The 25,810-nt window shown below is 46.0% G+C and overlaps 1 protein-coding gene across 1 annotated transcript in view; it reads left to right on the plus strand.

Annotated features, from left to right (window-relative positions):
• TXNRD2 (thioredoxin reductase 2) overlaps positions 1–25,810 on the plus strand; it is a 422,726-nt gene that overhangs the window by 191,151 nt on the left and 205,765 nt on the right. The window lies entirely within an intron of this gene.

Here is a 25,810-nt window from a genome sequence, read left to right on the forward strand (position 1 = left end):
CTGATCAAGGCATCTAAACTGGCTGCCGTGTGCGACGAAAGTGTGGCATTGGGAAAAAGGCAAGATGGCGCAGACAATGTTTACCAATACGAATTAATTTTCCACAGTCCTCCCTTTTAACATTTCTCGCCAACTTGTTAATTCGGGTCGATCCCCATAATGCCACGTACTTCTGCATCATACAAAGCTTTCATGCGTTCAGTCTGTAAGTCCAAAGTCTTTGGGCAAATGCAATTCGAAAATAATAAACACAGAGGAGGCAGACATTGGATACCTAAGCAACACCCGCATAGCACCACAATCGGAATTAGAATGAATGTGAACAACCTCCACCCCCAGGCTTTCAGTGAGTCCCAGAACCAGCTCCCAAGCGACCATCCTTCTTGTTCCTGGTGCACTTCAGAGGACAGTCTATGGAGGTGTTCGATGGCCTTGTAAACAGAAGGTGAATTGTCTGGCACGTAGGTGCAACAGCTGGACCCAATGATGCGGCATGCTCCTCCTCGGTCTGCCAGAACCACGTCTAGAACAAGGCGGTTCTGAAGAGCCACCAGGCGGACTGCCTGAAGCTCTGCGGTGTTATTGGTCAAGATGCCAGCTGTGATGTTCATGGTGGTTTCAACTGCCTGGGTCAAATGTCGGATGGCACGGCTGTTCGCCATCGGACCCCAGAATGGCACAAGTCCCTTCGCGGCATCCAAGAACTGTGCCCCTGTAGAGTCGGCCTGGTCGATGTCCCTTGCACGCTTTTGCCGGTGGTGGCTTGCCGGGGCCACATACGTAGGTGGAAGAATGAAGGCAATGTAGCAAGTGCCCCCCCCCCCAACCTTTGGGGAGCCAGGTGTATGCTTTGGTGCCGCAAACAAAGTACATATTTGGAGAAGTAACAAAGGAGGGAGGGTCGGATGAATCCAGTGTTCTGGTGATGGCGCAGGCGCTGTGGCCCACCAGTTGCGTTCCCAGGCCTTCGATGCACACAAGGCCTGAGACGTTGACGACAGACAGGGCCACAGTCAGAGTGGCGGCTGTTCGTTTCCGGAGGTAGGAGAAAGTGGGTCTGGCTGGGTTATGGAACACCTGCATTTCCACTCGCTCTTTGGCAGGGATGTCCATGTGAATAGTGGCACCAGAGGTCAGAGGGCAAAAGGGAGTAGCGGTTCGCCCAGTCTTATTCAGCCATATCCCGTGGTAGAAATGTGAAACAGTTCTTTCTGAAGTGGCATTGTCTTTAAAGCTTTCTTGCAGAAGGATCAGCCAGGCAAGACAGGAGCCGTGGATGGAAAAAGGCGAAGGAATGAATGGGATGGAGTGTCCGGTTGCATGGGGCAGCAGCCCACAGATCCAGCAATTAGTGGCATTAGCGGCAAGGTTGTGTTGGTGTAGCAGTTGCACAAAGGAGTTATTCCAGAACTCCCTGCGCCTTTCTCGGAGCTGTGGTGAAAGGGCAATCAAGAAGTGTTCCGAGGTAGCTGTCGGTAGTTCAGTGGGGAGCAACGTTTTGTGAGCGGGTGTGCCTTCTTCGGCGATCCAGAAGGTTGTCATGAGGAGGAGACAAAAGAGAAGGGTAACGAAAATGGCTATAGTCTTTGAGCTGTGCAGCTTGTCAGTCTTTGGATTTCGGTAGGTCATCTTCGGATATCCGGTTGCTTCCATCATTGGGGAATCGGGCGCTTCCATCATCTTCAGAGTGCTCGGTCGCGGGCAGAACCACCGACTTTCTCTGACTTCTCTTTGGGCAACCTTGAGTGTTTTAGGCTACCGCTCTGAGATTTTACCTAGTCAGTGGTCTGCTTTGCCAAAGCTCCTCCCTTTTTACGCAGGTTGTACCCTTCTCTGGACGGCACGGTGGGGTCGGGAAACTTTGCCAGTTCGAGTGCCTCTGTGTCGGTGTAACAGCTCAATGATGGTTTGTCTTTTGTCAGGAGCTCTTCTTGAGTCGCGATGTCTTCTTCCGTCGTCAGGGTTGATGGGACGCGTTTACAATGGTGCGCATGCACCCAGTGACGCTTGCCTTCTACTCGGAGAGCCGTCCGTGCAGTGATTAGGACTTGCCAGGGGCCCGTCCACCGAGGTTCCAAGCTTCTGGCACGCTGGAAGTTGCGGATCAAGACGTGATCCCCTGGGCGAATGTCGTGTCCTGGGCCCCTGGAAGCGTCTGGGATGGCTTGCAGCACCTGTTGATGAATGACAGTTAAGGTTTTAGTGAGGGTGTACAGATAGTCAGACATTAGGACGTCTGGGACGTCATGAATCGAAGTTGGCCTAGGCGCGGCCCAAATGTTCATTGGTCGCCCGAATACTACTTCGTAGGGGGTCAAGTGGTGCTTAGTGGGGGTGGAACGCATTGATAGCAATGCCAATGGGAGGGCATCAGGCCACTTCAGTCCGGTGGAGGCAACAATCTTAGAGATTTTTAGCTTGAGTGTGGCATTGTGACGCTCGACCAGGCCTGCAGATTGGGGGTGGAAGACTGCGTGAAATTTCTGTTTTACACCCAACCCTTTTAGGATAAGTTGGATAACTTCAGCTATGAAGTGGGGGCCGTTGTCACTCCATAAAATTCGACAAAGGCCATATCGGGGGAAAAAATCTTTTAACAGGACTTTGGCAGTGGTCATGGCAGTGTTGTCGCGTGTGGGATAGGCCTCCACCCATTTGCTGAAGGCGCACACGACAACAAGGACGTACTTCAAACCCAGGCAACGTTCTAGCTGAACGTAGTCCATCTGTAGGACTTCAAAGGGATGGTCGGGGACCCCGAACCCACCCCGAGGGACAACAGCTCCTTTCCCTGGGTTGTGTTGCAAGCAGATTAAGCATTGCTGAACTAGGCGTCTAGCAGAGTCGGGAATCTTGTTGTTGTGCCAGACTCGGGTGATGAGTTCAATCATGGGGGCAGATCCTATGTGTGCTGGGGAGTGTGCCATAGTCAGTATGGGGATCAAGTAGGAATTGGGTAGCAGCCATTTGTTCGCGTCTTTTGTCAGCCAGCAGCCTTCATCATCTTTCAGTCCCACCCTTGCCCATTCAGTCAGTTCTTGGGGGGAGCAGGCCATTTGTATGTCCCTAATGTGTTCTCTAGCGTCCTTCCATTTCTCCGTCTGTGACCTAGTCACGTACATGCGTGTGGTCGTCCTATTCTCGGCTGTGGTTCGGGCTGTGGTGTCAGCTAGTGCGTTCCCTTGTCCAATGAGATCTGTTACTTTCTTGTGCGCCTGGCATTTGATCACCGCTAACCGCTTGGGGAGGAGGACTGCTTCGATCAGGGCAGAGACTAGATCTCTGTGAAGGATGGGTGTGCCATGTGAAGTCAGGAATCCCCTTTCTTTCCATAAGAGTCCAAAATGATGAACCACCCCGAAGGCATACTGGCTGTCAGTGTAAATGTTTGCGACTGTGCCTGCTGCTAGGATGCATGCTCGTGTGAGAGCAATCAGTTCGTCTGCTTGTGCGGACCGTTGGGTGATGCGGGCCGTCTCAACTACCGTCCGGGCTGTGGTGACTGCATAGGCAGCTGAGGTCGTACCGTCGGGGAGCTTAATGCACGAGCCGTCCACCCATAGCTCTCCATCAGGGTCTGGGATAGCAGTGTCACGGAGGTCAGCTCTACTTCTAGTTTGCTCGTCCGTGAGGGTCACACAGTCATGCATAGGGGATACATTGGGGTCGTCATCAGGGAGGGGTAACAGAGTGGCAGGGTTCAAAGTGGTACATCGTTTCAATGTGATGTGAGGTGCAAGCAGAGTCAATTCGTAACCAGTCAGTCGTGCGCTAGTCAGGTGCTGAGTCTTGGTCTGGTTCAGGAGTGTGTCGACAGCATGGGGGACCAGCACAGTGAAGGAATTCGAAAGTACGATCCCCTCACTTTGTCGGATAGAGACGGCAGCGGCAGCTACCGCTCGAAGGCAGGCGGGCATAGCTCTGGCTACGGGGTCAAGAGTGGCAGAGAAGTAGGCACAAGGGCGTTGTTTGGGACCCATGGGTTGTGTTAGGACAGACAAAGCGCACCCCTCCCTTTCGTGGGTGAAGAGGGAGAAGGGCTTGGTGTAGTCGGGGGTTCCTAGGACAGGGGCTGAGCAAAGGGCATCTCGTAGTTCTTGAAAGGAGGATTGGCATTCAGGGGTCCAAGGGAGTGGGAAGGGAACATCCTTTGTTAACAGAGAGAGTAGAGGTTTGATTATGAGACTAAAGTTTGGCAACCACTGCCGACAGAAGGACGTGAGACCTACTAAGGAGCGAACTTGTTTCTGAGTTTTGGGGACAGGGGTCTCTAGGATGGTCCGGATCCGATCGGGTGTGAGCTTCCTCCCGTCTTTGGACAGGAGGTGGCCTAAGTATGTCACCTGGGGTTGGCAGAACTGCAGCTTCTTCTTGGAGACCTTGTGACCGTTCTCCGCGAGGAAGTGCAGGAGTTGGATGGTGGCTGCGGTGGCAAGTGGAGTGGTGTCGGCAGCCAGGAGAATGTCGTCGACATACTGGATTAACACCACTCCGTCCGGAAGCTGGACTGCGTCCAGCTGTCTCTTGAGAGCCTGGCTGTAGATGCTGGGGCTTTCAGTGTAGCCCTGGGGTGCTCTACAGAATCTATATGAACGGGCCTTTAGGGTGAATCCGAAGAGGTATCGGCTGTCTGGATGGATGGGGATGGAAAAGAAAACATTTTTGAGATCTATGACAGTGAAGACAGTGGCAGTGGAGGGGATCAGGGTCAAGATAGTGGTGATGTCGGAGACTACTGGGTACTGAGGTACAACTACTTTGTTCACTTCTCGGAGGTCAATGATGAAGCGATAAGCCTTCTCATCTCCCTCGTCTTGCTTCTTAACAATGGGTAGGATAGGGCTGTTACAGACGTTACTGACTACTTCCTCTACCACTCCTGCATCGACTAAGGACTGAATGATTTCTACCAATGCCTTCTCGCCTTCGGGCGATATCCGATACTGTGGGAGCTTTGGGAGCATAGCGTCTGACCGTACAGTGATGTGCACAGGGTCTATCATCATGCGTCCTACGTCCGAGTCGGTCTTGGCCCAAAGGTACGAGGGTAAAGTGTCTAGTAGGGACAAGTCGGCGTCAGTGATGGAAAACATGCGTCGGGTGGGACAAGGCCTGAACAGATTTTGGTTATCGTATAGTATGACTCGTACTCCGTCTGGGGAACACCGAATGGTGGCTCGAAAGTGTTTCAGGAGGTCAAGACCCATAATGGCGTCGGGTGTGTTGGAGGATAGCAGGAAGGTCGTGTCCGTGATGTTGTTCTCTAAGTCAAAGGGAATCGGTGCAGATAAGGGATTAGTAGAGGGCGTTCCATCAAATCCTATTGATGTCACGTGTGAGCCAGACAAGGGTGCCCTTGGAATCAGTCGTTTAGATAACGCACTACGTGTTGCCCCAGTGTCCACCAAAAATGGGGACTTCGTACCCAGGACCTTAGCAGTGACATAAGGACCTTGCTGGTTAACACAAAGCTCGACTGGATCCCTCCCTTGTCCCTGGCTGTCCTATGCGAAGTCGTGGGCGTTTTCGCAATCGGACTGCTGATACTGATTCTGTCGTGGGTGGTCAAAGGTGTTAGGTCGGTTTGATCTGTCATAGTTAGCGTCATTGGTGTGTCCCCGTCCCTGGTCCCTGTTCTTTCGTCCGTTTGCCCCGTCCCTGGCCTCTCGGTTCTTGTTCATTTCATGGAGGACCGGGCACTGCGACTTCCAGTGACCGTATCCCTTACAAAACGCGCATTGGTTTTCGTCTAAATCCCTACGACCTGCATAGGGTACGGACGTTCGTTCTCTGGAGGGTGTATTCTTAGGGGCTGTCGACTGGTAGTTTCCTATGGAGGGTTCCCTACCTATCGTCACCCCCTGCAGTTGAGCTATCATAACCCTCTCTTTCAACTCCTTCTTTTTCCGTTCGGATGCCCTGTCGTTCTCATTCTTCTGATGCTCATAGTATTGGGCCATCTGGAGGATAGCCGCGGGTTTAGAGGCTGCCCAGATGCTTTCGCTCGCCTGCAGCTTTTGAGAAACCTATTGCACCAGACCCTTCACAAAGTTCTGGACGAACAAGTGGTGTCCGGTTGCAGTGGTCATATCTTGGCCGCTGTAGTCGGAGAACACCGTTTCGAACCTAGAAAAGTATTCCGAGGCGTCTTCTTGCGGTTTCTGTCTACAGGCCGTCACTATTGACCAGTCTATTTTCTTCTCGGGAATCAGGGTTTTGAGTTTCTGGACGATTTTGTCCGGGAGTTCAAGAATAGCCGTTACGGGTTTCTGTCCGGCTCCTCGTTGCTTGTCGATTTCATCGAGTTGTCTCCAGGTATATCCGAACAGCTCAAGGTGGTCGACCTTGCGGATCTGCTTCCACACATCAGCTGGCAGACATAACCCGAAGAACAAATCGATGTCCGCTAGGGTCATGATAGTGGAACCTAAGGCTGTACCTAGTTCAGTGTAGAAGGCAGTGGGGTTTTTCCGTAAATCAGGTAGAGATTTTCGGAACGTCAGAATATCCTGCCGATCCCATGGTTGGTAGACCCAGTTGTACACTACCCTCCCTCGTGCATCCTGATGGTTGACATCATCGTGTGTTCCCTGACCTCGTGGGGGGACCCAGTAGGGGGCAGCCTCTCTTATCGGCATCATGGTGCTAGGTTGCTCTATTCGTGGTTCGGTCGCTACAGGTGTCGTAGGTTTAGCTTCCAACTCTGATTCAGTGAGGTGGCGGAAAACCTCAAGCGTACGCGCAAGGAGGTCCGTCACGTCACACTCGCCCTCATCCCAGATATCGACTTTTCTATACAGAGCCGTTAGGCTCTCGGGACCTTTGTCTCGGTATCGGTCCTCATAAGCATTTAGGACGTAATAACACAGTCGTACGACAAAGTGTCGTCTGTGGCTTCCCGCGTATGAGTTGAACATATCCATGATGTGCTCCTCACTCTCCTTTCGTTCTACTAGTGTCCTGACTACTTTATCAATCCCTGCTCGCTCATCTTTGTTCAACCTGTTCGTTCTCGTGAGATCTGTCTTTCGGGCCTCATGGTCATCTAATATTGCTGCTTGTTTTATATCTGGTACAAGGGGTTCGGCCGACGCGGAGGCCATGGGGGCCGAGGCCCTGGGGCTACTCTCGCCTGTGCTTGGGGGCAGCGAGTGTTGCGCTGAAGGTTGGGAAGGGGCATATGGAGGGGGCATGTAGATGATCGGAGGACCTAATAAGAGATCATCGTTGGTTCGCTGTTTCGAGGGTAATTCAGGGTAGAGCGCAGAGGGTGTTCTAACGGGACACTGACTCGATGTTTCGGTTTCTCGTTTCCGCTTAGCTTCCTCTCTCTCCTTTATCTCTTCCTCTAGTTTCTTTGCGGCTAGGTGAGCTGCTTTACGTAGCTCCTTGTCTTTCCTAGCTTCCTCTTTCTTTTTTCGCTGTACAGCTTCTTTGCGCCACAGGCCAACGCTGTCTAGCATGGTCGGTGTTGTTCTACGAGTTTTTAGAACTTCATCTAATGCGTCTAGTTTGCTTTCTTCAAAGGATCCTATCAGTGGCCACTGACTCTGGGGTTCCTTCTTCGTATACCTGTGCCATAATTTGCTATATGCTATAGCGACTAATCCATGCTTTGTGAACATGTCCTTGTTAGGGGTGCCTTCCAGTGGGACTGGATGATCCACCTCTAACAAGCGGTCCGGGTTGTACCAGCTACCACTCAGTGGGGAAAAGATAGGCATGACAGATTACAAAGGGGGACAAAGGTCCGCACTACCTATCCTTCACTACCTGCAAAGACTAGACAGAATACTGCTATTCTACGTTGTTTGCAAACAGTGAATGCTTCAAGAGAACTAGATCCAAATAAACAATCAGTGGGGAGAAGATAGGCACGACAGATTACAAAGGGGGACAAAGGTCCGCGTTACCTATCCTTCACTATCTGCAAAGGGAGAGAGACTCTTTTTATCCCTCACCGTTTGCGGGCAGGGAATGCCTCAAAAAGGAGCTGCTCTGACAATCAAAGAAAAGGGAGCTACTCTGACAATCAATCAATCAATCAAACAAACAGTGGGGAGAAAAGATAGGCACGACAGATTACAAAGGGGGACAAAAGTCCGCGTTACCCACCCTTCACTATCCACAAAGGAAGATAGAGTATTTGTACTCTTCCTTGTTTGTAAGCAGCGAATGTCTCAAAGAACCATCATCGTTTCGCAATTTGTCGTTTTTACACGACCTTACCCGGACCGCATGGGCTGTTTCTCGTCTTCCGCGTCCAGCCCCCGATCGTCCTCCAATCTCCGATATTGCCGCGGCACTCCTGATGGTTCCCAGTCAGGACCGTAGATCACTCGAGAGAGGTCGGTTTGGAACCAGTGAAGTTTGGATGATCGGCTGTCAGACGAGGGTCTATCGGACAGGAGCTCTCCCGATCGTTGCAGTCGTTCACTCTGTCGTCAGGACCTCTCCCACTGGATCCACGTGTCGCTGATGGGCCCCACCTTGGGCGCCAATTGTAAAGCAGGAAGGCAATCAACGAACAAAATAACTTTAAGTATTGCCCGGCGATGTCGCCTCTTATCCCACAAAGTATAATTCAATGAAGAGGCAGGCGCTGGAGACTGGAAGGCAGGAAACAAAGGTTTATTCTCTCCGGAGGAGAACACGTCAGATCAGACCAACAGGGAATCTTCTCGAGGTGCTCTAACTGCATCTCTCAGGCCTGGCCTCTTATACACGCATTAATGGCAGGAAGACATTCTTTATTACAATAAAGGTACTTTGAAGTATGAAAGACATCCCCGGAATCTTCCGCTTCTGACCCGCTCCCACGCACCCTTACAGTGAGAATCCCCTCCCCAATCATAATACAGGACTGTCATCTGACGACAGGAACAGCAGGGCATTCCGCCGATTCCCGGAATGCGTGTGGTGTGACGGATCCCATGGGGTGGGGGCCTTGATCTATCGTAACTCCTTTGAAGAGGGGCGATTCTTTACAGTTGGGGCCATAAACTGCATCCGCCGGGCTAGGTGATAGCCTGGGACCGGCCTGGACAATCTGACACGGAGGAAGAGGGGTGTCAGAGGGTGTGATAGCGCATAGGAAGAAAGGGAGGTGTCGGGCAGGCACGGGGTGTGATTCCCAGGGAAGAGCAGCGCAGATGGAGGAGTTTTTATGGCCCATGCATGAGAGGGAGAGAGGGAGGGTGACCAGTGCGTGGGGGAGATGTTTGCGAGGGAGGAAAGCCGTGCTGAGGATCGGCGGCGTGCAGAGAGGGGGGTCTGATCAAGGCATCTAAACTGGCTGCCGTGTGCGACGAAAGTGTGGCATTGGGAAAAAGGCAAGATGGCGCAGACAATGTTTACCAATACGAATTAATTTTCCACATGATTTCACTTTGTAATCCATTTCTTTCCATAACTATCTGCACTCTAGCAAACTGCTTTCTTGCAAGTGGTTGGAACAGAGGCCTGAAAGTCAAACCCTGATTTATTCTTGAAAATCCTCTCCCAAAACATATGGTTCTGCACAATCTTTGCTAACTCGCTTTACTATTCAGAGCAGTAAAATTTTAAAAGGAATTTGTTTGGGAGGAAACAACTAAAGTCAATTGGATACTTTTAGTTGATATACTGGTCTTACTCACTGAACAGAAAAAATGGAGGAAGACTGGGGAAGAAAACTCTCTGAATTGGGTTAATGGAAATTACATTAGGCCCATTGTTCTCGGACTTCCTGTTTTCCTTTTTATTAACAATTTTGAGAGTGACTTTTGCGAGTCATTTATCTTTGACTGTAACCCCTCCGAAGAGGTGTTTTTGTGAAACTGTTGACCGTAGGATTTGTACTGGATTGTTTTAGTTTGAAGACAAAAAACTGAATGCTAAAGTTAAAGCAATACAAGCAGAAACCAGCCTGGCAGAGAGAAGAGCATTGCCAGTGGATGTAGCACTGATCTCCATGAATAGTCCTCCTCGACTGTTGCCTCATGACCATACAAGCATACTGCCCAACATTAAAGTTTCTTCCGGTTTTCCATCACTTGAAAACCATTCAGAACAAAGGCTTCAGACTTTCTAAACTCATTCAGCTTCATTTGCTCTTGCCCCCTCTCCAGATGCCCCACCATGTTCCCTTCTAATTCTTTTGTATGATATAAAGTGTTTCTATGCCGTTAAAGGTATGAGATTCATGTGAAAACAAAAAGAACATAACGGCTACCGTTTTATCTCTCCTTTCTTTTGATTCTTAATATTTCAACCATTTTTGCAAAATTATATTTAATTAATCTCTGATCACAAGTAACTTTTTTGACAACATTTACCGAAAACCATTTTTTGCACTGCAAGAAAGAGAGAAAGACCCATTGAGATCTAAGGCATAAGTTTTGCCTTCAGTGTCTCGGAGTTTGAGAATTACTATTGGGGTTCAAAATTAACATTATGGATATGGCAGTTGCTTCATTCACAAAGGGGGTGGAGGCTCAATATTGAAAAACATTGTAGAAATGACTGCCAAAAGTAACACGTTCATGTTGTTTTTACTCTTTAAATTTGTCATTAGTATACATGTGTGGGTATGCATGAATAGTTTGTTTAAAATTCGTTGTCTATAATTCAGATCCACCAGTTAGCGTGGACCCCCCATGGCAGTAGAGACTACAATATTGCATCTTGACGGCTATGAACAGGCTAGATGAGCCTGTTGGTTCTTTTGTGGTCCTTTTCTGGATGTCTGCTTGATAGAATTCTGAAGTCTCCATTGATTCCCATAGCACCACTTCAACACAGTTTATAAATTAGTTTGTAACTTTAAAACTAACTTGTCAGCAGTTCTACCCGAAACATCTATTCACACCACACTAAAGTGGAATTTTGGAAAGACTGTGGGAGTTCAAGGAGTCCATAAATATGTGTACCAATTTCAGCCAATGATCTTGCGCAGCTGAGACCAGAATGCTGGAGTCCTAATGATATAGCCAGTCAAAGCAACAGCATGGTTGGTTACAATGGTAGTGGCACACAAACCCAGTGGTGACAGTAGAGTATGTACTGATCTAAGAGTGCAGAATAGGTTCTTAGTGGTGAATACATATCTATTAGCCAAATTGCTGAAGTAGTGAGTTTGTTGGGAGGAGCTAGTGTAATTTCCACCTTAGATCAGATGTCTGTTTATAATCAAACAAGCCTGAGAACTTGACAGCTTTCATGGCTCCATTTTGCGGTTTTAGGTTTGCCACGTGCTTTTTGGTTACTTTTAGTGACATCAGTATTTCGGTGAATTATGAATGATCTTTTATTTTTTTGACGTATGGTGGGTAAACATGATGAGAGAGTTAAAAAGGTTCTCATCTTGTGGGGAATAGTATTCGTGTTTGAAGAGGACCAAATGTAGGTCAATTGAAAGTGAAATTAATTACCTGGGACATATGCTTCTCAAGGAAGGAATTAAGCCAAAAAACATTTCGGGGAGGATCATCAGAAAATAGACCAGAGAAGAAAAATTACGGTGGAACATGTTTGTACGAACTTTCCAAGTAAGACAGAATCTTTGCCTGAGTTACTTATAATGGAACAAACTTCATTTGGTCTAGTGAGTGTGAGCAGCAGCTTAACAATCTTAATTATAAATTATTGTTTGTGCTTGATTTACATAGTTAAAATCCTGCTTTCAAATGAAGTATTGCTACTGAAAAGGGGCTGTGCATAGCACTCGCTCAAAGATTTAGAGCAGTTGTGAATAACGGTGCTTTTTCCTCACAAGCTCTTAAAGGAGGCAAAATGAACTATTCCACTACTGAAAGATAGGCAATAGTGGTGTTTCGGGAAATGAAAGAGTTCAAGAATTGTGTATGGGGCACATAGTTAGAAGTGGTGTCTAACTGTACACCATTAATGAAGTCTTTATTAGAAAAGGGCTTGACTTGGTGTCATCAAGGATATGCAAATGGAGAATAGGGTTACTGGATTTTGATTTTATTTAAAGGCACATTGCCGGAGGTAAAATAAAACAGCATACTGCTTATGCAGCTTAGTTGTTCATGGTATTGATGGTGAAATAATGCTCATTTTGTTGAAGCAGACAGAGTTAGTATTCACTCAAGGTGAGCAGGAAAACGTTATGCAAGTGGATTCAAAGTTGTAAAAGGTGTGTAGATGTATAAAGTAAGATAGGAAGAAAGATAAGGAAAAGCATAAAGACTGGAGACCAGTTTTAATGTTTAGGAGAAGATGTCTGAGTAAGAAGGGGTGCTGTTTACTTCTGTGTAATTTGGGGGAAGAGATTAATTGAATTGGCTCATGCTGGATACCATAGTTGTTCTTAATATGAATTTGAGATGGAGGATGGTTTTGGTTCTCTAGGGATCTATTTGCAGGTGGAAAGGCAGGTCAGAGATTGTGTGAACTGTGCACAGTGACCAGTCTTGCAGCGTGAGGACACCTCCCGTCTGATGCAGGTCCTTACCATTTGAACCCTGTTTTGATATTACATTGCGGATTCTACTCAATATGTAAAAATGCACAATACTTGTAGTTGGGAGTAGATGTTTTCCATTTTTGACTTGTGGTATATGTGGTTAGTCTATTAATACGAATAAATTTTTCATAGAGAATGGAGTCCTGATTAACTGAGAGTGGAGTTCAGCTCCTTTAAAGATCAATGGGTATTGTCTGTCAGGTAGAATAATCACACACAAAGTGTGTCGAGACAAGCTCAGAAAATAGGAATTGTGTTAAGATTTCTCAGAACATTCAAAGAGGGTATCCAAATGGCAAGAAGTATGGGAAGAAATTGGAAAGAGAAATTGCATCAAAAAATTGAGTTGTGAATGAGGAGAGAGTTGGAGGAGCACTGTAAGAAGGAATTGGGATGCGATGCGCATAAAGGTATTTGCTTATTTAGGATGAACATAGAAGCTGTTGTGAGGAAGGTACTTGTGAGGCACGTGAGTCCGTTAGGAGTGATTAAACTGTTCAAGTGTGCAGTCAAAACAGACGACAGTCACAAACCAAAATGAGCAGGGTTTCCCCATGCCCCAAAGGGTTATAGTTATTGTAACAATGAGCAGATCTCTAAAACATCTGGGATAAGAGGAGTTTGCATCTTGTCGCACAAGGACATACCAGTGTTCTTCAAGGAAGGAGAGTTCCAAACTTCTCCAATACTATGTTTTTGATGAACGCTCTTTTTCCACTCTCTGTGTTCGTTTTTTTCATAAAGAGGAAGATGTGTGGGATTAACTTTTGTGGTGCTTAGAGCAGGGAATCTGGAGTTTGACATGGTATGATGCATGAGTGTTTTCAGAACATGCATGTGGTTAAGTCATGATGAGGGTTCTTTGGAAGAACTTTATACTGGAGATGTTGGTGAATGAGGCGCCCTGAAGGAATAAACCCATCTTTGTTATATGCTGTGTTTCCCAGTCGCTGCGCTTTAAAACCTGTGATATCTCTGCATTTCACAATGCCCCGAGCTCCGCCCTATCCTTGTAGAATGTGGAACGTGTAGTTGGGACCTTCTGAGTCCTTTGCCTAGTATACAGTTGAAAGCACAAGAGTCTAACCTTGAGGGTGAAGAAAATGCTCTGTTAGGTGACCTGTTCTTGTGATCATGTTTTTTGCCACCAGAAATCAAGCCTTATGTTTGAGTGGTGCCCACAAGCCACCTATGAGTTCTTTACATGGTTGATCCTTTGCGTTGCTAGGGTTTGTGGTATTTTGAATAAACCTTGCAAGAAGAATAAGTACCCCCGGTCTTTGGAATTTCGGGTACGGGTTCTGTTCTCACTTTGAAAACCACAACTCTTTGGGAGGATTTTAAGTGATTGTAGGAAAAAAATATTGAGGTTACGTGTGTAAAGGCGGGCCTTCTCATTGTATCAAATTGGTTGATATTGTGTTGTTTAGCACACACTGATGCATGGGTGTGAAACATAGTACGACATTTAAAAAAATTGATATTTCGGATTTAATTTGTGCTATTGTAGGAGTCATGGGAGGTCTGGACACACAATACCAATTAGTAAGCCCAGCGTGGAGGACAGGATACTTCCTTATACTGTGAGAAGAAACTGGAAAAACTAAATTGTTGAATCAGAACGCACAATTTGTCAAATAGCCAAATTGGCCCAAAAAATAAAAACATCACGTATTTCGTGTCACATTGTGAGTACATCTGTAAAAGGAAAACATATTTATAATAAGACAAATTCCCCCAACATTTTCCAAGAAAAGAAGAAATTGGAAAATTGTGCAAAAAAGGAAGAAAAGACAAAATTAGCCTGATCTCATTTTTGATCACAAATCTAAAAGAAAGCAATAAGCGATGAGTTCTTCAGATAGAAAATGGACACTTAAGAGAAAAGAAAACAAGCACTGGCACATCCAGTAGGATACAATCAAAGTAGGAATAGGTTCAGCATGCAAACATAGGTATATGGACATGAAGTTTCCATTGAGTGATCTATTGTCTTTCCAATGCCTGATAGTGACCCTAGTGTTCATGGTATGGTATTGGTAGAACTGTTGTGTTTTTGATTGTGGTATTAGTGGTAATTTGGTTTTGGTATTGCAGTGGCGCTATTGTTGGCAGCGGTGGCGTTGTGGTAAAGGCGGAGTTTGGTATTGGTGGTGGTGTGGTATTGGTGGTATGGGGTGGTGGAATGTGAGTGGGGACGAGAAAGGAAGGGACAAAAGTACAAAAAAATGAGTACAGCATGGGGCAAGAGCTAATTTGAAGTGTAAATACAGGAGGCAGGGACGTAAAGGAGCAAAACAGGCAGAAGACAAGGGCAGGGTAGACAGGAGTGTTGCTGAAAAAAGCGAGATTCAATGGGGGTTCTAAAAAGAATTAATACAAATAAACAAATGGAATAAAAATGCTGTGTTATGTAAATTGCATTTATCAGGTTTAAATGATCAGCGAGGTGAAATCCATTCCTTTTAAAGATTGTGAGGAAGCCTGTTTCTTCTGATAGATACTTGTAACAACAGATTGCTCACTTTTTGAATTCCACCTGGGGCCAGAGTGGATCTGAAACATAACAATAATTTTCTTCCTCTTTGTCTCCTGTCGTGACTGCAGTTAAGTGGCTTTGATTCTCCTTCCCAAGGGCTCGAAAATTCCACTCAACCGCTCGCATAGTCGAGCTAAATTTAACTAGGTCGAGCTGTTTTTAGGTCCTACTTGCCCTTTCTGGCGAGAAAGAAAGCAAACCAACTTTCGTCCTCTGTCTGTGAAAACGCAGCAAATGTGACAAGATAACAAGATTTAAAGGCATTTTTAGTGCTCACAAAGTTAATGAGCAATAAATATGCCTTTAAATCTTGTTATCTTGTCACATTTGCTCCACTTTCAGAGACTGAGTTCAAGTAGGTTGCAGTTAGGTCGAGGACATTTTTTAAGGAACTAGTCCTGCAGGACTAGTACCATTTTGGGGATTTTTCAAGCCCAGCCAAAGTCCTAGATCGCAGGTAGGGAGCAGAAATCATTTTTACCTACCCGGCAGGTGTGCATACTGCTCAGATGAGTGGCAGCTAGCTGCAGATTATTCATTATAGATAAACACCCCCCTTTTCATGTGCCTTCCTCCTGTCTCAGTTTTTGTCAGACTTTGGAAGATCATTCTTTATTCCTTGCCCAGGAAGTTCAACCACTGCTGGCCAAAGGGGCACTATTGAGAGTATTGGAGGCGGATGGGGCAGGGGTTTTTACTCCGTACCTTCTGTTGCCCAAAAAGGACAGAGGGTTCAGGCTAATATTAGACTCTGGTTTCTCAACTCCTTGCTTCGGAAGGACAAGCTGAAGATATTGACCGTGTCCCAGGTTCTCGCTGCCCTGGATCCAGGGGATTGGATGGTGTCCTCGGACTTCTAGGATGTGTACCACCATGTGTCCGTCCTGTATTCTGACAGATGCTTTCTTCTGTTCATGGTGGTATCGGAACACTTTCAATTACCCTCCTACCCTTTAGCATCACCTATGTCCTCTGGTTGTTTACAAAGGTGATGGTGATTGTTGCAGGCAGCCTTCCGAATTGGGGATACACACATTCTTGTACCTCAATAACTTTCTTTTGAAAGGGAGCTCGCTGCACTCAGTTATGGACCACTTAAAGACAGAGGTCACCCTGTTGTCATCTATTAATGAGCCAACATGTCTTTTGCAGCACAGGATTTCCTTTCTAGCGGCCTTTCTAGTTAAGGCGACTTTCAGAGTCTTTCTCCCTCCACAGAGAGTTTGGGAAAATCAGGTTATGATGCCGAAAGTTTGGGCTCCTTCCTAGCTCCAGCTGAACGGATTCTGATTTTTGCCATACTCATTTGCTATTCACTTTTTGGTGGGGAGTGCTGGGTCATTGTATTTCATTATACATGACATCAAAGATGCCTTCGTTGATTCAGCACTTCCATTCCATGAATAGGAATGGCTTCTACCTTGGCACATGGCAGTAATGCATATTGTGCCAGGCGGCTGCTCTACGTTGCTTATCATGATGCCCTTGCTGGTGGTGTAGAGAGACGAGAAAGCCTAGTGTTGTTGCACTTGCAGTTCACGTCTATTTTTGTCAGACGGGTATTGTGGAGGTGGTCTGCCTTCCATGAAGATGACCGTCTTTCAGGTGCTATGAGGCACTTGGATTTACTCACAAATGAGACATTCATAGAGTGACTGATGGTCACCCTCAAACCATGAGAAAAATGGGGAGATGAGTGCAGAGTCACCAGAGACAGTATGGAGGTCGGCCTCGATTCATAGCCATGAGCTTACCGCCAGCGGTAGGAAAGAAACACAGTACCAAGAGTGACGAGGGAAGCCCATCTTTCCTAAGATAGAAGTCCCTCCATTTTCTACCAGTCCTGCGACCGCAGTGGGTATTAATATCTCAGCATGTAGAGTAGAAAGTATAATAAACCAGCATTGGCAAAGCCAATAGCTCTTGCATAGGTGAGACCTATAGACTTTGCTAATGTTTTTTATCCATGTTGTACACCAGCGTGGTTGCTGTTCAGGCTGGCTAAAAGTTAGTGGCTTAGAGGAGAGTGGCTTTGAGTGTTGTAGAGTGGCATGGAAAGACATAGTATGAAGTGACATAAAGTGGAGTAGCGTACAGTGGCGTGGAGTGTCTTAGAGTGGAGTGGAGTGGTGTGAAGTGTTGTAGAGTGTCTTGTCGCAGTGATTCCGTTCTCTTACAGAACTGTGCATAGAGACTTAGAACCTCAGTGAATTAGGGTGAGCCAAAACTCACCTTAGTACCCAAAATCCCCTACCAGACTAGCTACAGTGTCTCATTGGTCATTACAAACTCCCAATGCTTAGACAAACCAGAACACGGACTTAGAATACCTCAGGTACAGTGGAACACATGAACACTCTTTCGTTATACAATCATTTCAATCCAGAACAAGGAGTAAATAAGGACGCGTGCATATTTGAAATATTTATTTATTAATGCAGTGTTCTCAAACGCAGTATCTTAGCTAATACAAGCAAACATATTATTAGAAGCAAAGTAATCAGCATAGTTACTAGTCCATAGAATGCAAAGGGGGACAGCATGCTAAAATGCTGAAATGAATAGGGTCTAACAACACCTAATTCTCACCCTCCCTAGCTAGGATATTATATTATATTTAAGAAGGTCTCTTTGGGTTTTAGCAGGGCGGGCCCATACCTTAGATCTTAGTGGTAAGGGATCACATTATCTTCCACCAGCTCTCTGCATGCGAAGCATCATCAAGTGTGTTTGTATGCTCTGTGCAATGCAATATAAAACGCGCCTAAAGTCTGAACTTGGCTGCAGCTGCATGTATGTTATGTCTAGGAACGTGCGAAGATCAGACCTCATAACTACTGTGTTGAGATATCCTTGAAGGTTTCAGCACTCACTGTACAGACACAGCTCACCAAGCAAAGCCGATATCAGAGCAATAACATATTATTCTCGTGTGGGGCAAAACACTCTACTAGGCTCAAAGCTAAAGCAACAATTATGTGTCGTGTGCAGAAGCAGCAAAAAGGTAAAATGGCGTTTAAACTCCTAATAAGCTCATGCTAACTTAACACAGTGTGTAGGCAAAGCATATCAATATGACACCCTCCCTTGATCAGAGCACTGATAAGATAAGATAAGAGGCACATATTTGAAATGCAGAGTTCAAGCACGATAGTCAGTTCAAATTTAGCTAGTGAGAAAAATATATATTTCGTCACCCAAAAAAACAAAATCTCACCATCATGACAATTTAGTGTTCACTCTAATCCAAGCTAATAGGTCAGGGACTCAAAAGGTTTTTTCATAATTTCAAAAAAAGAAAAAGAAAAAACTCAATGTCAACAAAGGCCTTGAGTGGTTTCATCCTAGGACCGAATATGCGAAATAAGCAGTAACCGCTTCCAAAAGGAAGTCACTGTTATCATCCGAAAACAGTTCAGCCATCCAATTCAATAGCGGGAAAGAACATTCATGCTCTTCAATTACCAGAGCCTCTAGCACCATCAGAGGACAACTCTGCGGGTTTTCAATGAAGCTGTGTGCCAAGAAATCTTGCGCCGCTGCGAATACATTCCAACGACCCAGTACTCCATGCATCGCTGCCAAGGCCATAATCCCTCCGTCAGAACAAAGCAACTCATGAGTAACTAAGGGACTCATGAGATTATTAAAATCCACGTCAGGAGACACCATATTGCAGAGACACAAATCCAGGGCCCAGTCGAAATCGTAGCTCAGGCAATGAAAGACAGGCTGGACACATGTGAAGTAGGAAATCTAAACGATAATCCATATGCCGCACTTAAGGTGGCGAGCGGCAGTGTGCCATAATAATCACGCATCCTGTTGCGAAACAGTGCCAGAAGTGATAGGTCGTCTTGTAACACAGGACGGGCATCCATTTCTAATAAAACAAAAGCCCACCAGAATGCCTGCAGCCAGCGCTAGTAAAACGGGAAATCCACCAAATAGACTGGAAAATATTGAATGAAAGAAAGCAAGAATGACTCCAAATATTTTTTCAAATGAAGTCACAAGACCGCTGCTAACAGTTTTTAAAAAATGCGCCAGCCCCGAAGTGGAGGATGTGTTAAAGATTGTACGAATCAGTTCACTGAAGTGTAATGGTAGGTCAGTATTTAATAAAGCTTGCACCTCTGTGTGGGTGTTAGCTACGTGAAGGACAAATGTTTCACCAGCTGAAGTCAGGGCAACTTCTTTCTGTGACAATAGGGCTCCTATTCGACTCATTCCATTGAACTCTGCCTTCAAGGTTGGAATTCTCGGCCAGATGGAAACATCCAAGTTCCCATGCGGGGGTGGATACAAAACATTTTACAGCAAACCACATGTTCACTGACGGTCACCACATAAGCGATGCCTTTTATTAACCCACAACTATCTTCATTATTTAAAAGTAAATAACTGCCGTTTGCCAGTAATGTGAATGTAGGGACGATTGCGGGAACGGGGGTACCTTTCAAAACACAGGCTAAATTAGGCTGTTCTTGGTTGCAAGAGCCGTGTAATTGGATATGTCTACCCATTAACGAGTGATCTGGTGTTTCTGTGCACTCCTCACCCTTGAGATAAACTTCCCTCCCTTCCCTAAGGCATCTGTATGTAAAAGGAAGCGACCAGGCTTCATGGAGATAGGACCTACCCAGGGGCTCGTATCTACCAATGGCAAAATATTCCATACAATTTGTAAATTTAAATAGAGCAAATGTTAAAGTAATTAACCCGTGGATAAGCCATGTCGCAGCAGTGGCCTCTGCCACAGAGAATGGCAAAGATTCCAATCGTTCAATGTGAAGCATGGAAAAAGATGCATCTCTCATAGAAAGCAAACGCTGCTTGTCAGTCAAATTAAATGGGGCAAAGAGAGAGGAGACATTCATGTAATTCCAAGGCACTTTTCCGGCCTTAAGCGTCTGCAGGGTCCTCGCAAACTGCATCATGGAACGCAATTGATTCTGACCATGATATAATACAGACACTTCATCCTGCACAATACCAACAACGGATGACACAATATTATCCAATGTGTAAATGCGGGAAGAAAGTGTGTTAATGCTATTATCTACAACTGCAAGCACTTTCTCTAAGTTAGCTTGATCAATAGCTCTAAGGCGGGTAGCCGCCTCAATCTGTGATGTTTTCCAGATTTCATTATAAACCGCATATATCCATCTCTTTGATCTGCCACTAGCTGGACCTTTTATGAAATCGTTTAAATCAACATCATCAGTCAGCTTAGATAGATGCAGTTTAACTGATGCCAGGGTAGAATGTTTGAGCCAATGCTGACATAATTTGCCTACCGAATATGTGGTGACAGAATGGTCATTCTCAAAACGGGGATCCGACCTGACTTGTGTAAAACCATCCGTTAAACCCAGAAAACGATGTTGGCACGAATCTGCACTCCTGTGCCACATCAACCAACCCTTGGGATCCAAACTGGATATGTTAAAGGGCGAATTTTGCAATTGAGTTTGTAACCCTCTAATCGAGTATTTTGTAGTGTTACTCCAGCCCGAATATTCCTCTAAATCAGGGATGGAAGGAGCATTTAATTTTTTAGAAGTAGCCAATCCAAAGCATGTTGTTTGAGAAATCGTAGAGTTCAAAAACAACATATGATTCGGGATGAGACATGCACGGTGCAAATCCTCAGCGCCTTGTACCTGCCAACTTTTAGAACCCCAAACAGATTTAAGGTAAATTTTTTCCCTCCACAACATGTAGCCTTCAACAGCTAACTGGTCTAGAAAGGACTTTGAATACAATAACTTAGTATCGGTAAGTTTAACCTTGGACATCGACTTTTCTTTCAGTTTAAAATAAAACGAAGCGGGATTGGACTGATTGAAGTCAGTAAAATAAGTGTACTTTTTCAAAAACGTACTCGAACTGCCTTGTAAAGGAGCTGGGCAATGCTCCCACTGTGTATAATTTACAGTACTCCTGGAATTAGTCTTATGTAGGAAGTGGTTGCCAAAATGTTGGAAACAAAACAAATAACCATAATTAGCAGATTCCAGATATAAATCCTCAGCATCAAATGCAGCATAATATATCAGAAAACAATGCCTCTACGCCATAAACATCCCAATCATCAGAACATATGTTTTGTTTAACTACATCCCCCATGTTAACCCTAAGCACATTAGGGACATTTATAACCTCAGTGGGGCCATGGATTTGAAATTTAACAGCGTCCCATACTATCCCATCCAGGACAGGCCAAGCAGTTATGTTAACAAACGCCAAGTCTCTCTTCAATCTGTGTGCTGTATGTGACGAGAAATGGGGCGCCAATGTTCCATTCAGATGTCGAATGCATGTTCTTTCTTCAACATAGTGTCCATTGACCAATCGGAAAAAATAAAACACAAAACCAATTGACATAAAAAAGTAAATTGAAAAAAGTACCAGCCAAATATATGTCCAAGGGGGAATCAAAAAATGTTTTTTAAATAAACTTGTATAGACTGCAATTCGTGAGGGCTTTCCTGATATGTGTGAGACAGTGTCAAATGAAAATCTGGATTCTGTGGCTAAACGAGTTTGCAAATCAGGCATCGATAAATCAGTTGTAAGTGTAGTCTATTTCATCAAGTTGAGTACCAGGCAATGTACTCAATAAAGGACTAGAAATTGCAGGCATCTCGAGGGCCACCTCCGGTTCAGGATTCGAAGTAGCAGCCAAAACAGAATTTCTCACAATCGAAGGACAGGAGACTGCCGGTGTCATACTAAGAAGAATCGGCCACTCTGTGTATCTTGACATTGTCAATGGAGATATACCTGTTTTCCTTACGACCAGGAAGTGGTGGTAAAATGACTGTACTTGTGCCCTTCACACCAAGCACAGGAACCGGAGCACGGTAAGATGGACCAAATTCTTTTTTGTTTTCGATCTTCTCCCGAATCAAATCTCCAACTTGGGGTAGCCAGCCAACTACCGGGATCTGCAACGCATCATCCGAAGTGGAGGGCAAATGTTCCTTTGCAAGACGGTCTCTTGTCTTTTGTAGAGTCTGTAAAACATTGCAATGTTCATCTACGTCAAAGGAGGTAGCATCAGCCACCGAGTCTAGACCGTCAAGGTCCGGTACATACATCTTGATACCAAAGAGCATTTCGTATGGGGTCCGCCCACCCAGAGACCTTCTAGGGAGATTATTAAGAGCATGCTGCACGCCATTGAGATGGGCCAGCCAGTTCCTGCCAGTGCCTATAACTCGAGCTGTCAATGATTGCTTTAAGTCACGGTTCATTCGTTCCACTACACTGTTGCCCTCAGGCCTGTATGGAGACGAAAACTTGACTTGGACCCCCAACGAAGCCATGGCATCCTTATACGCCTTAGAGGCGAAAGCAGGACCCTGATCCGAATGGAAGGTACCACAGGCAAAAATCTCTACAAAGACACGCAAATCCCTGATGACAGTCCGTTAATCAGCGCTGCGGTGAGGCCACACCCACACAAAGCGTGTGCATGAATCAACTGCGACTAAGATGTACTTATATGCGGTATCAGAAGAAAAAGGACCGCAGTGATCTAAATAAACACAACCTAGTGGTTTATTAGAAATGAACAACTGTGTTTGGGGCGGACGCGCAGCAGTCGAAGGCTTAATCTGCTGGCAAATGTCACATTGAAGGACATAAGAACGCGTCTGTTTGTACAGTCCCCGCCACCAAAAACGCTGTTGTAATTCAGACACAGTGGCAGAAACGCCCGCATGCGCAAACGCAACTCCTTCATGGGCCGCTGTGAGCAATGTATTCCTGCGATCCGAGTTGGGAATCAATCTCTCCCCAACGTCAGGTATTTTCACATAAGGAACCTTATCGGGACTTAAGTGGTAAGAGTACTTCGAAGGGAACCCCTCAGGATATTTACCTCCCTTCTCAGTGGCAGCAACAGCTGCCAAGATGTCCTCATCAATCTTACTTTTGGACCGTGTAACCGCTGCAACTAAATATGTCGATACCGCTGATTTCGCTGCCTCATCAGCAAGCGAATTGCCAAGAGCGTGGACTCCAACGCTCTGATGCCCAAGAGTATGAATTACAAACACGAGTGGTAACTGCTCTTTAAGCTCAGCCACTCGGACCCAGATCATTTTATGTTTTATTGTGCTACCTTTGGAATCACGAAAAACATGCTGCATCCAAAAGAGCAAGTTCTTCATTGTAAGACTGGACACAGTAGTAAGAATCACTTACAACAAGAGTCGTCACACTAGGATCAGTGTACTCCAATGCAAGCATCAGAGCACGAAGCTCTGCCAATTGCGCGGTGCAGTCCCCTAGAGTCTGCGTGTGCACGACCCGGGACTTGAACTCATCGTTCACCATGGCACCTACCACAATGGCGCATGCGGAAACGTAGGCGTGTTTAGAACCATGCGTAACCTGCGCCGAACCATCAGTGTATATGATGCAATGGAAATCCTCCAAAGGCCGCATAGCCAGAGGAGCAGGATGAACGAATTCATATTGCAAGAACTCCTGCGACCGTAAGGAGGCATCAAAAATAAATGTGACATCCGGAGATGTCAATGATGCAGCCCATTGTATCTACCGAGGGTGCAAAGCTTTAGAATTAGGTACACTGGCTTTCGTAACTGCCTCCAAAGCAGGACACGGGGTAACAACCAACATGCGTTTTCCCTGTGACAGAGCGCGTTCCTTAAGAATCGCCATCTGTACAGCCGTCAAAACTTTCTCCACATTGGAAAATCGCATTTCAGCCGAAGTGTACAAGTGTGACTTGTAGGCAATAGGTACTGTGTCTCCTTCGTTAAAAGTAAGGTATGTGAAAACCACCGCCCCAGGGACGATTCTTATCACCAGGTTGGTGTGGTTATCACGCGTCAGTAAAAATTTAGAAGCGAGCAAATCAGCCTGCAAAGATTGCAGAACCGCCGAGTGCTCTGGCAGCCAGCACGATTTGGTAAAAGTAAGTTGTATCAAAGCATACAAAGGCTTGATACGCTGGGCATATTCAGGAATGTATGTTCTCCCGAAGTTCAAAAATTCCAGCAAAGACTGTAATTTTTTCAGAGTTGTCGGAGCGCGCAATTGTGCGCATTTCTCCAAGAAGTGAGGAGCCAATCCTCGGCCTTCATTGTTGAGCTCGTAGCCCAAGAACAACACTGTGTACTCTGCAATGTGCGACTTCGCAAAGTTGAATTTGTAACCGAAGTCTGCAAAGCGACAAACAATGCTGTTAACTCGACACAGATGCTCCCAAAGTTCGTCGTCTGTTAGATAATGTCATCCACATACGAGCAAGCATCAGGGTCGATTCTCTCCAAGAGAGAGACTATGCGGGCAGCAAATACCCCAGGACATTTCTTATAGCCCATCGGTAAACGCCTGAATTGTTTTTGGACGCCGCCGCATGTAAAACTGGTCCATTGGGAACTTAGACCATCCAAATGGTGGGCATAAAAACCGTTGGATATGTCAAGCGTGGTTTTAAACCGCTTACGCACAAGACTATCCACTAAGGCAGAGCCGTGTATATTCTGTACTGCACAGGTACGGCAATGCGAGTTTAAATGCCAGTAATCCAATACCAAACAAAATGATCCGTCAGGCTTAGTCACAGTAAAAAGAGGGTTATTCATCGGTGACACACACGTTTCAATCACACCTTGATATTCCAATTGTTCAAGGATTTCCGCAGCAGAAGCTTTAGCTTCACGTCTGATGGGATATTGAGGTTGAGGCTGTGGCTGTGACCGCAAAGGAATCTCATGGTGAGGGGATAATTTATCCCAACCACAGTGTGTACGGTACAGAGCCGGCGCAAGGGCTCTAGCACACTCTTCTGCAAAATTCAGCGCATGCTCCTTCGAGACTGTGTGCGCGAAACTAGGGAGGATTACCTCCTCCCCTCTCGGAGCTGCGAGAACAAAAGGTGGGGGCCAGTCAGCCTCCGCTAACAAAATGTCAGAGGTAGTAGTAAGATTTTCCCAAAATATACCCTTTATGGTACGTTGTATGTCACCTTCAATGCACAGGACAATTTCATAAAGTCTGTCAGGGGGAGCAACCCTAGTGTCAGCAGTCTCCATAACAACATAACAGTCAGTCGCTGTCACCCTCAGTAGTGGATGCAGGGCCTCTCGCACTATGGTAATCTCCGCCACGCTGTCCAGCAAGGTCAGAGCTCATGTCAGATTCCGAAGCCGCGTTCTCACTATCTGTGGCATATCTCGCTGTTAAGGCGGCGACTCTCTTCTTTTGAAACTGAGGTCTCTTCCATGTAGAATCGTCCTGTTTGCCTTTACCGTCTTTTGGGCGGGGCTGGTCGCGTCCCTGCTGGCCACCCTGACCTCTGCCGCCTCCTCCACCACCGGTCGTTGAGGCCGATGACTCCTGAAAAGAACAAGGAGAGCTTTGATCAGAAACCTGAAATCGATCAGGTGATTTTATCGTCGCGCGATCGCGCAAGTCATAAACACGTTCTGTGGGCGCAGGCAATGGAGACGAAGGACGAGACTCCTTATTCTGTTGTTGTTGCTTACCCTGTTTCTGTTTTTTCGGCCAATTTTGTTTTTTATTCTTGGGCTGTTCGTCAGTTTCTGACTTCTGCCCTTGGGGTTGTTTCTTCTCTTTAATAGAAAAAGGCTTGAGACCCCTACTATTGCGGCCCACGGTTTTATAAGCCGCCACAATAATTTGTGCTAACTGTCGGGGATTTTCGACCTCGGGTATCGCCTGCAAAGCATTGGCCACCTGAAAGTTCACCGCCTCCCCCTTGACATTAGCAAGGATGAGATCCTAAACTACATCAA

This window comes from Lissotriton helveticus, chromosome 11, assembly GCF_964261635.1.
Source record: "Lissotriton helveticus chromosome 11, aLisHel1.1, whole genome shotgun sequence".
NCBI lineage: Eukaryota > Metazoa > Chordata > Amphibia > Caudata > Salamandridae > Lissotriton > Lissotriton helveticus.